General features: G+C 42.0%; 1 pseudogene across 1 annotated transcript in view; it reads right to left on the reverse strand.

Moving 5' to 3' along the window:
• Positions 1-1,295: 1,295 nt before the first annotated feature.
• Positions 1,296-10,924, reverse strand: part of LOC106574366 (large ribosomal subunit protein mL39-like) — a 14,554-nt pseudogene continuing 4,925 nt past the window's right edge. The window contains exons 2-9 of the transcript XR_014380806.1: positions 10,898-10,924; positions 8,231-8,330; positions 5,490-5,557; positions 3,714-3,805; positions 3,480-3,545; positions 3,178-3,331; positions 2,996-3,043; positions 1,296-2,459 (exon numbers count right to left, since the gene is read on the reverse strand). The exon at positions 10,898-10,924 is cut by the window's right edge and continues 312 nt beyond it. The product of XR_014380806.1 is annotated as a large ribosomal subunit protein mL39-like (transcript). The remainder of the gene's footprint in view (positions 2,460-2,995; positions 3,044-3,177; positions 3,332-3,479; positions 3,546-3,713; positions 3,806-5,489; positions 5,558-8,230; positions 8,331-10,897) is intronic.

Below are 10,924 nucleotides of genomic sequence, written 5' to 3' on the forward strand. Positions count from 1 at the left end.
TTTGGCATCAATCCTATCAAATCCCATTGAGAGCATACTTAAATTACATAAACACTTGAATTTGTGCATGTTGTTGTTGTACTCCGGTGGCCAGCTAGCTAGCTAAAATTGTCCCATTCCTAAATTAGCCATGGATGGAGATAGGGATTTGGACTTGTGGTTTTACATCATTATTCGTACTGGCCAATGATTAATGGTGATTATGATCCAACCATTCATTCATACATGTTTGTGCCCCTGGCCTGAGAGGATGGAAGTTCAATATGTAGCTAGATGTAGAAGGCTAATGTTAACTAGTTAATGTTGCCATTGAATGGAAGTTAGGCTAGCGAGCAAGTACTTTAGCAAGGTAGACTAGAACAACAAATAAAAGCATGTACTGTATAACAGAGTGATAAGCCGTTTCGTCAACATGAAAGAGAGGATGGCATTTCTCTAGTAGGGTGAGTCAAAAAATTTTTTACTTGCACGAACGAAATAAATCAGAACCATGGACAGCCACATATTTGGCTTACATTGATTGGACTAAATTGTTTTTGGTATCTTTTAGTTGTCACTGTACTAGACTAAGCAGAGGTGATTTGATGATGTTGAAATGGTGCTGGAATAGTGGAGGTAGCTCCTGTTTTCTTTGCGACTTGTGGTAACTCTGTGGTTCTAAATCAATAGTTAGTTGTTTAGTGATCCGAAAATGTTGGAAGCGTTACCATGCTTGGCCATGCTGTAGGTCATGTAATTGTCTGTTACTACATGCAATATACCACCCTCATGGAGTCTGTTTCTGACCGTTTGAGCAGACACATGCACATTTGTGGCCTGCTGGAGGTCATTTTGCAGGGCTCTGGCAGTGCTCCTCCTGCTCCTTCTTGCACAAAGGCGGAGGTAGCGGTCCTGCTGCTGGGTTGTTGCCCTCCTACGGCCTCCTCCACGTCTCCTGATGTACTGGCCTGTCTCCTGGTAGCGCCTCCATGCTCTGGACACTACGCTGACAGACACAGCAAACCATCTTGCCACAGCTCGCATTGATGTGCCATCCTGGATGAGCTGCACTACCTGAGCCACTTGTGTGGGTTGTAGACTCCGTCTCATGCTACCACTAGAGTGAAAGCACCGCCAGCATTCAAAAGTGACCGTAACATCAGCCAGGAAGCATAGGAACTGAGAAGTTCTGCAGAACCACCACCTGCAGAACCACTCCTTTATTGGGGGTGTCTTGCTAATTGCCTATAATTTCCACCTGTTGTCTATTCCATTTGCACAAAAGCATGTGACATTTATTGTCAATCAATGTTGCTTCCTAAGTGGACAGTTTGATTTCACAGAAGTGTGATTGACTTGGCGTTACATTGTGTTGTTTAAGTGTTCCCTTTATTTTTTTGAGCAGTGTATAACAATGTATGCATATATCACAGTTTCAGTTTGAGGAATATACTGTAACTGTTGACATGTACTGTTTGTCTACAGTTACTGTATATGATCACACTTTTTCTTCATCCCAAACAGAACCCTATTCCCTATATAGTGCACTACTTTTGACCAGAGCCCAATGCACCCTGGCCAAAAGTAGTGCACTAAATAGGGAGCCATTTGGGACATAAACCATTTCAACTACTCTGATCCGGTAATCTGTGACAGGTCATGCCCACTTTCTCTCTCTCTCTCTCTCACACACACACACACACACACACACACACACACACAAACACCTGTCCCAAAGCAACAGACACAACAGCTGCTCCGCCCCTGACGGTCGAGCAGCACACAACCATCTTTGTGTGTTAGCAAACTGCTGACCACTCAATACACACACTTTGCACACATACCGTCAGCTGAGCAGTTAAAGGCCGCAGAGGGGTGTGTTAGTGTAAGGCTTTAACATGCTTGAGCATGGCACGGACCACAGCTTTCATTCCACACAAAAGACAGATGGCTAAATCACACACTACAGGTCATCAATTCATTTGACTTGGGTTTAAAATCCCTGGCAAGCATGAAAGATTAAGGAACAGTGAACTGGGCTGTGCGGTTGCAACCAAGTAGGTTCTGTCCATCACTGGGCGCAAACCAGTTACGTTCTGCGCAACAATACTTTGATTCCATATCAGCTATTATGCACAGATCTAGAATCAGCTTCCCCTCCCCCAATCCTAACCTTAACCATTAGTGGGGGGAAATACAAAACTGACCCAAGATCAGCAACTTCACTCTACACCGCATCAGCTAAACTGTCATAAACCAATAACCCACTTAATTTTCAGCAAGCATTTAGTATACAGAGGAGAGGGGATGATTTCCATACCGTACACATTTATTCCACAAATATTACAAAGACACATATAATGACAAGGTTATAGTCAAGATCATTGTTGGGCGGTAGGGGGAGGAGTCTGTTCAGGGGCAGAGGGCGGGGTCAATGTATCTGAAACGGCTTCAATGGCTGATCCTGTGGGCACCTCAACCTGCGGAGAGGGAGAGCCAATAGGATTAAATCGGCAGTTCAATAATTAAGTATGAATCTTAAAAGTGATATTTCACTTTTTAAAGGATCACTTTACTCAAACATATTCTAGAATTTTGTTCATTAGTCAACTGTTGATATGGACCCAAACAATTGTGCACGTCAGCAGTAAAGATTTGAGATACTGTAGAAACCTTTCAGTAAAAATCTAAAAGTGAGATCAGGATGGGTTTTAACTCATTTTGACTTACCTAGGTGGTGTTGTTTTATCCAAACCACTCAAAATAATGTGGAGCGATGTGAAGGGGGAAGCGTAACCTGGTTCTCAGAACATTTGTAATGCACCGCTAGCTGGTACGAACAATTTCCACTGGCATTGCGACATGCTCCAGAGATTCTGGACATTGTTGAATAGCCAGCTAACAAACTTAAAAACAGTTCAGATGAAATTACAACATCTTAGGTATGTCGCATACAAGCTCCAACTTCAAAAAAGTGAACTTGGTCTTTAAATTGTGAAGAGTAATATTTTCTTACCAGGTTCTCTGCCCTGCTCCTCAGTTTCCTCCACACAGTGTGGTGGGCCTAAGGAAAGAGAACAGGATAAATAAATGAATGACTCACTCAGTGACACTCATTCACTCAGTGACAATCGAACACATTCAAAGATGCTTCATACATTGACAGAACATGTCCTGCAGATTTGTACACATATGTACCTGTAGCTGGAGGGGCAGTGAGAGCCCCTGGGCCCGGCGGTGGAGACCCCACTCGCCCTCTCCTAGAGGGTGGATGGCGGTGACCTCATACTGAGCGCACAGCCCTGTCCTGGCCACCAAGGGGCCCCCACTCAACAGAACATGGTCCCCACACCTAAGAGACAGACAGATAGGAGGTGAGACAAGTGTGTGTGTGTGTGTGTCATGTGTATGAGAACACAGTGAAGATGAGTGTGTATTCAATAAGGATGTCAATAGTGTGTCTGAGTGAGTTCTACCGCGGAACAGTTCCTGTAGCTCACCTGTAGAGCATCACTGTGCCTTTAGGACTTTGTGCTGACTTCTCCTCCACTTCCTCCTGCTTACACCTGCAAACACAGACACAGACACAGGCACAGCTAGAACACTGGAAGAGTCCTCTGACAGAGGGTACTGATGGCCAAATTCAATATCTTTGCATTATTTCGGTTTGTCTTGTATATTTTATCCCCCCAAAATGATACAATTGAACAACAGAGGGTATAGAAATAAAGTACCTGCTGTGAGAGAAGACCTCCAGGGCCACAGGGGACGCCACCTCCAGAGGCTCCCAGGGCAGGTCCCGATGGATCAGAGAGCGCAGGGACTCCTGGGACACACACACACACACACTCAGGTCATTTCACTTTGCTTAACACGCATGCACAGTGGGGTCCGAAATTATTGACAACCTTGATAAAGAGGTAGGTGTCAAACTTATTTTTTTTGACACCCCTAAAGATTCTTATGAATAAAGTAGTCAGAGTTAAGTAATTGGTCCCATTTTCCAAGCACGCAATGACTACATCAAGCTTGTGACTCTACAAACTTGTTGGATGCATTTGCAGTTCGTTTTGGTTGTGTTTCAGATTATTTTGTTCCCAATAGAAATTAATGGTAAATAATACATTTTGCCATTTTGGAGTCACTCTTTTTATAAATGAGAATAGAATATGTTTTTAAACACTTCTACAATAATGTAATGGCTACCATGATGATGGATATTCCTGAATGAATCGTGAATATTGATGATTGAGAGGATCAAAGATCATACCCCCAAGACATTCTAACCTCCTCTGTTACTGGCAATGGTGAGAGGTTAGCATGTGCTGGGGATATGATTTTATGACCGTTTAACTTTCTCACTCATCATTATTCATGATTCATTCAAGATTATCCGTAATGATGGTAGCATTCAACATTAATGTAGAAGTGTTTAGAAACATTCTATTCTTATTTATAATAAATATGACTCCAAAGTTACATAATACATTATTTACCATTCATTTCTAAATGGACCAAAAATAATCTGAAACACAACCAAAACAAACTGCAAATGCATCCAACAAGTTCGTAGAGTCACAAGCTTGATGTAGCCATTGCTTGCTAGGAATATGTGATCAAATACTAAACTTGACTACTTTATTTATACAAATCTTTAGGAGGTGTCAATTTTAAGCCCTACCTTTTTAAGAAACAAAATCTCTCTGGGCAATTGTATTAGTTTCTTTTAGCATACAATATAGCTCAGTATTTGAATTATTTATTTTCTACAGTCATTATTCGGGCTCCTGAGTGGCGCAGGGCTGTCATGACTTCCGCCGAAGTTGGTCCCTCTCCTTGTTCGGGCGGCGTTCGTCGGTCGATGTCGCCGACCTTCTAGCCATCGCCGATACACTTTTCATTTTCCATTGGTTTTGTCTTGTCTTCCATCACACCTGGTTCCAATTCCATCAATTACATGTTGTGTATTTAACCCTCTGTTTCCCCCCATGTCCTTGTCCGTAATTGTTTGTTGTAGTGCTTGTGCACTGTATGCTGGTATCTACCGGGTTTTGTTTGACCCATTTATTGTATTATTCTGTTAACGGTGGTTTATGGTTATTAAACACAAACGTTGTAAATCAGTTTCCGCTCTCCTGCGCCTGACTTCTCTGCCGCCAGAAGCATCACATTACAAAGGCACTGCATCTCAGTGCAAGACTCGTCACTACAGTCCCTGGTTCGAATCCAGGTTGTATCACATCCGGCCATGATTTGGAGTCCTATAGGGCGGACACAATTGGCGCAGGGTTGTCCGAGTTTAGCCATCATTGTAAATAAGAATTTGTTCTGAACTGAACTTCCCTTTTTTTTTTTTTTTTTACAAATTATTGCTCTTAATCAAGGGTGTCAATCATTTTGGACTCCCCTGTATGCACACGAACACAACAGAGAATAACAAGCGTATGCACACACCAGAGATTAAGACAGATATTTACACACACACACCAGAATATAAAACACACACTGACCTCTGAAGGGTTCCAGGCGTCTAACTGAGGATCCAGAACTACATCACAACAGAATGCTCCTGAAGTTACTGCAGAGAGAGATTACATACATTGTAAGTGTTATATACACTGTGTACACAAAACATTAGGAACACCCTCCTAATATTGAGTTGCACCCCCCTTTGCCCTCAGAACCGCCTCAATTCGTCAGGGCATGGACTCTACAAGGTGTCAAAAGTGTTCCACACGGATGCTGGCCCATGTTGACTCTAATGCTTTCCACAGCTGTGTCAAGTTGATAGGATATCCTTTGGGTGGTGGACCATTCTTGATACACATTGGAAACAGTTGAGCGTGAAAAACCCAGCAGCTTTGCAGTTCGTCACACCCCGTTTTAAATATTTTGTCTTGCCATTCACCCTCTAAATGGCACACGTACACAATCCATGTCTCAATTATCTCAAAGCTTAAAAACCCGTCTTTAACCTGCCTCCTCCCCTTCAGCTACATGGATTGAAGTGGATTTAACAGGTGACATCAATAAGGGATCATAGCGTTCACCTGGATTCACCTGGTCAGTCTATGTCATGGAGAGAGCAGGTGTTAATCATGTTTTGAACACTCAGTGTACATTGTATATAACTTACAAGTAATACATAGTGTAACCATCATCCATGTACATTTTGTTGTTTATTGATAAGCATTTTCTTTTTATAATCATTTTCTTTAATTACATTTATCGACCGAAGACTACGCAATACAACAACAGTAGTATACATGATTATATTTACTATTATTACTACTGAAATGAACTGTATTTCATTATCCTTATTGCATTGTACAGTATTTACTGAAATGCTGTACCACTATACTGCTTTCGCAATATCCACAAATTGTATTTCATGCCAATAAAACAATCTGAATTTGAAAGAGACAGCGGAGAGAGAGAGAGAGCGCGAAAGAGCAAAAAAGCTAGCGATAGAATGAGTGAGTGAGCGTAAGTAAAAGCTGGTTATATACAGTGTATTCGGAAAGTATTCAGACCTCTTAACTTTTTCAAAATGTTGTTACGTTACAGCCTTATTCTAAAATGGATTAAATAGTCCCCCCCCCCCCTCAAATCTGCACACAATATCCCATAATGACAAAGAAAAAACAGCTTTTCATACATTTTTGGAAATGTATGTTAAAAAAAATAAAAAAATGAAATATTCAGACCCTTTATTCAGTACTTTGTTGCAGCACCTTTGGTGCTTCTTGGGTATGACCCTACCAGCTTGGCAGCCCTGTATTTGGGGAGTTTCTCACATTCTTCTCTGCAGATACTCTCAAGCTTTGTCAGATTGGATGGGGAGCATCGCTACACTGAAATTTGCAGGTCTTTTCAGAGATGTTCGATCAGGTTCAAGTCCGGGCTCTGGTTGGGCCACTAAAGGACATTCAGAGACTTGTCCCGAAGCCACTCCTGCGTTCTCTTGGCTGTGTGCTTCGGGTCACTGTCCTGTTTGATGGTGAACCTTCACCCCAGTCTGAGGTCCTGAGCACTCTGGAGCAGGTTTTCATCAAGGTTCTTTGCACTTTGCTCCATTCATCTTTCCCTCTATCCTGACTAGTCTTCCAGTCCCTGCCGCTGAAAAACATCCCCACAACATGATGCTGCCACCACCATGCTTCACAGGAGGCATGGTGCCAGGTTTCCTCCAGATGTGACGCATTCAGTCTCGGTTTCAATTTTGGTTTAATCAGACTAGAGAATCTTGTTAATCATGGCCTGAGAGTCCTTTAGGTGCCTTTTGGCAAACTCCAAGTGGGCTGTCATGTGCCTTTTACTGAGGAGTGGCTTCTGGCCACTCTAACATAAAGGCCTGATTAGTGGAGAGCTGCAGAGATGGTTGTCCTTCTGGAAGGTTCTCTCATCTCCACAGAAGCATTACAAGCATTTCCCTACACCCGCAATAACATCTGCTAAACATGTGTATGTGACAAAATGTGATTTGATTTTTGAACTCTGATGCGCTGTCAGAGTGACCATCAGGTTCTTGATCACCGCCCTGACCAAGGCCCTTCTCCCCCAATTGCTCAGTTTGGCCAGGCGGCCAGCTATAGGAAGAGTCTTGGTGGTTCCAAACTTCTTCCATTTAAGAATGATGGAGGCCACTGTGTTCTTGGGGACCTTCAATACTGCAAACCTTTTTTGGTACCCTTCCCCAGATCTGTGCCTCGACACAATCCTGTCTCTGAGATTTACGGACAATTCCGTCAACCTCATGGCTTGGTTCTTGCTCTGACATGCACTGTCAACTGTGGGACCTTAGACAGGAGCTTTTTGGTACCCTTTCCCAAATCATGTCCAATCAATTGAATTTACCACAGGTGGACTCCAATCAAGTTGGAGAAACATCTGAAGGATGATCAATGGAAACAGGATGTACCTGAGCCCAATTAGGAGTCTCATAGGAAGGGGTCAGAATATTTATGTAAATAAGTTATTTCTGTTTTTTCGCTTTGTCATTATGGGGTATTGTGTATAGATTATTCTAATCAATTTTAGAATAAAGCTGTAACATTACAAAATGTGTAACTAGTCAAGGTGTCTGAATACTTTCCCGAATGCACTGTCTATTGTTGAGTAGAAACACAAGAAACACCCCAATCCCCATAGGATTCAGTTCCAATCTGTTAACTAGATGCCAGTCATTTCTTGATGTTTTTTCATGAAAATGGTAGGGAAAACATGGGTATGAGTGTTTCCTGGCATTTACCTAGCACCTCGGGGACTCTGAGCAGCTCCACAGAGAACTCCTCTTTAAAGAAATCCTGAAGGACCTGGCACAGGTGGGCTGCACACGACCGCCAGTATGCCTAAGGAGGGAGAGGCCACACACACACAAACCATCAGCCAATCACCACAGTCACAGAGATTGAAGAATTAAAGTATACATGGGAAAATATTGTACAATCCAGGTATGCAAAGCTCTTAGAGACTTACCCTTAAAGACTAGTGATGCACCGATATAACATTTTTGGCCGATACAATATCTGACATTTTCCTTGCCAAAAAAAACGATACCAATATAAAAACAATTTTGCTCTCTTTTAAGCATTCTATTACAGTTAAATAGTGAACACACACACATGGACAAAGCAGTCTAAGGCACTGAATCTCAGTGCAAGAGGCGTCACTACAGTCCCTGGTTCGAATCCAAGCTGTATCACATCCGGCCGTGATTGGGAGTCCCATAGGGCGGCGCACAATTGGCCCAGTGTCGTCCGGGTTTGGCCCTCATTGTAAATAAGAATTTGTTCTTAACTGACTTGCCTAGTTAAATAAAGGTTACACACACACACACACCACACTGACAAAAAAGTTATTTTTTTGGCATTTACGTATGTCCCCATTACCAGTAAAACATAATCAAAACCTATTTCTTTCACTTACTTGCTGTGCTGTTTCGTTGTTCATTGTCAACCAGGATTTCTATGGAACGCCTTTAGGGTCTTTGCTATGGAACGCCGTTAGGGGCTTTGCGTGTCAAAAAATATACACGTCAAACATAACACTGTTTGACGTGTCAAATAAGCTTGTTGACCAATCAGGACATGAATATGACTGCACGTCACATAATAATTTAACGCATTCATTCATTTTTTATGTAGTTATTACACAATCACTCGTATTTCATATGTCACAACGATTCATCGATATGTATGCTATGATGCTGGTAAAGTTGTCTCGCACACCTAAAGTGCTGGCCATAAAAAAATCTAGCTAGCTCATGGATGCAAACAATGTTCTTCCCTAAAAACATAGCGAAACGACAATCTGTTTCAGTAGCTATAGTTAGCTAGCTAACTATACAGCTAGGTGTCATCAAAAAATAACCCTAATTTATAAGACAGTTCTTATTTGATTAATGGTGGTCGGACCCATCTATGTGAAGCTGGGCACAATAAGGATTAGCCACAATAGTAGACTTTACAATTTGCCTTCAAAATAAAAGTATGGCATAATTCTACCATTTGTATTCATTTACATCACTGTCAATGAAATACTTTTATTTTGAAAGCAAACCGCAAATTCCACTATTGGCCAAATCCTTATTGTTGCTACATTCACAACACATAACCCGGTCCGGTCAAGCCGCACTAGCCAGATGACGCTAGCTGGCTGCTTATAATGTTATGTTGGGCAACAGGGTTAAGTAGCTGGCTAGCTATTTATTTCATGAACTGAAGTTCAATTTCAATAGGCAAACAACAATACTTACTCACAATGATTCCTAAATCATTGCTAAGAATAAATGAAAATGACTGCAGTTTCTACTGGTCATTGTTTTCAGGCTGGTTGTATTGGTGCTAGCAAGTTATCAAGCTAAAGATAGCTATCCCAGAAGTTTCGGTCTAACAAATGATGCTTTATTACCAACGAGGTATAGTAAACACATCGTTTGTGGCAGGTGTTTGCAGACTTTTTTGTACAGCTTTGACAGAGCTACTTTGTCTTTTTTGACACGCAAAGATCCAAACGGCGTTCCATATGTCCGTATGTCGTGAAGCTAATAGCAGTGACGCTATTACTGTGTAAATCCAGTAAGGCAACATCTGAAAAATAGCGCACTTGGCAGTGTGTACCAGTGCTCGACCAGTCGGCGAAAGCCAACATCACACACGACAGAGAACGGTTGATTGTCAAGGGCAATGAATGCCATTATCTTGTCTTTAATGGATTCCGCCTTTTGAGTTGTCTCGCTGAAATGTTCATACTCTTTCAAATGACTGCTCAATCCACACAGCAGACATTGTGGGCTAGGTTAGGAATGCTGTGTTGCACGTGTAGCGCAAAATTTTACGAGGCGTCATTACGCCATGTACCTACATTATACAGGTACGCACATCAGCTTTGACATCGGTTTTGCACATCGGCATTAAACTAGACATTCTGATATGTTCACCGATATATTATGCATCCCTAAAAAAGACTCACAGCTGTAATTGCTGCCAACGGTGATTCTAACACGCATCTACCCAGGGGGTTGAATACTTACATTAGTTTTTTTATACTTTGACATTACGTAGTATTTTGTGTAGATCGTTGATATTCTTTACAATTTGTAACCCAACTAAACGTGGAAAAAGTCAAGGGTTGTGAATACTTTCTGAAGGCACTGTAAGATTTAAAATGTTTGCAGTGTAGATCCATGGTGCTGAACACCTCTGTTCATTATTATCTGTGGTTCTGTACGCTCCAGGGTGAAGTTTCCCCTTAGTACAGATTAAGGATCAGCTTCTCTTCTCCTAATCCTAACCTTAACCATTAGTGGTGGAAAACCTAAACTGATCCAATATCAGCGTCTAAGGGCAACTTCACCCTACACCGGTGCTGTATACCTCAGTGCATGTATACCTAGATCTGTGGTGCTGTGTTGTACCTGGTTGACCAGCAGTGGGTCTGTGTC

This window comes from Salmo salar, chromosome 16 (assembly GCF_965601325.2).
Source record: "Salmo salar chromosome 16, fSalSal1, whole genome shotgun sequence".
Lineage (NCBI taxonomy): Eukaryota > Metazoa > Chordata > Actinopteri > Salmoniformes > Salmonidae > Salmo > Salmo salar.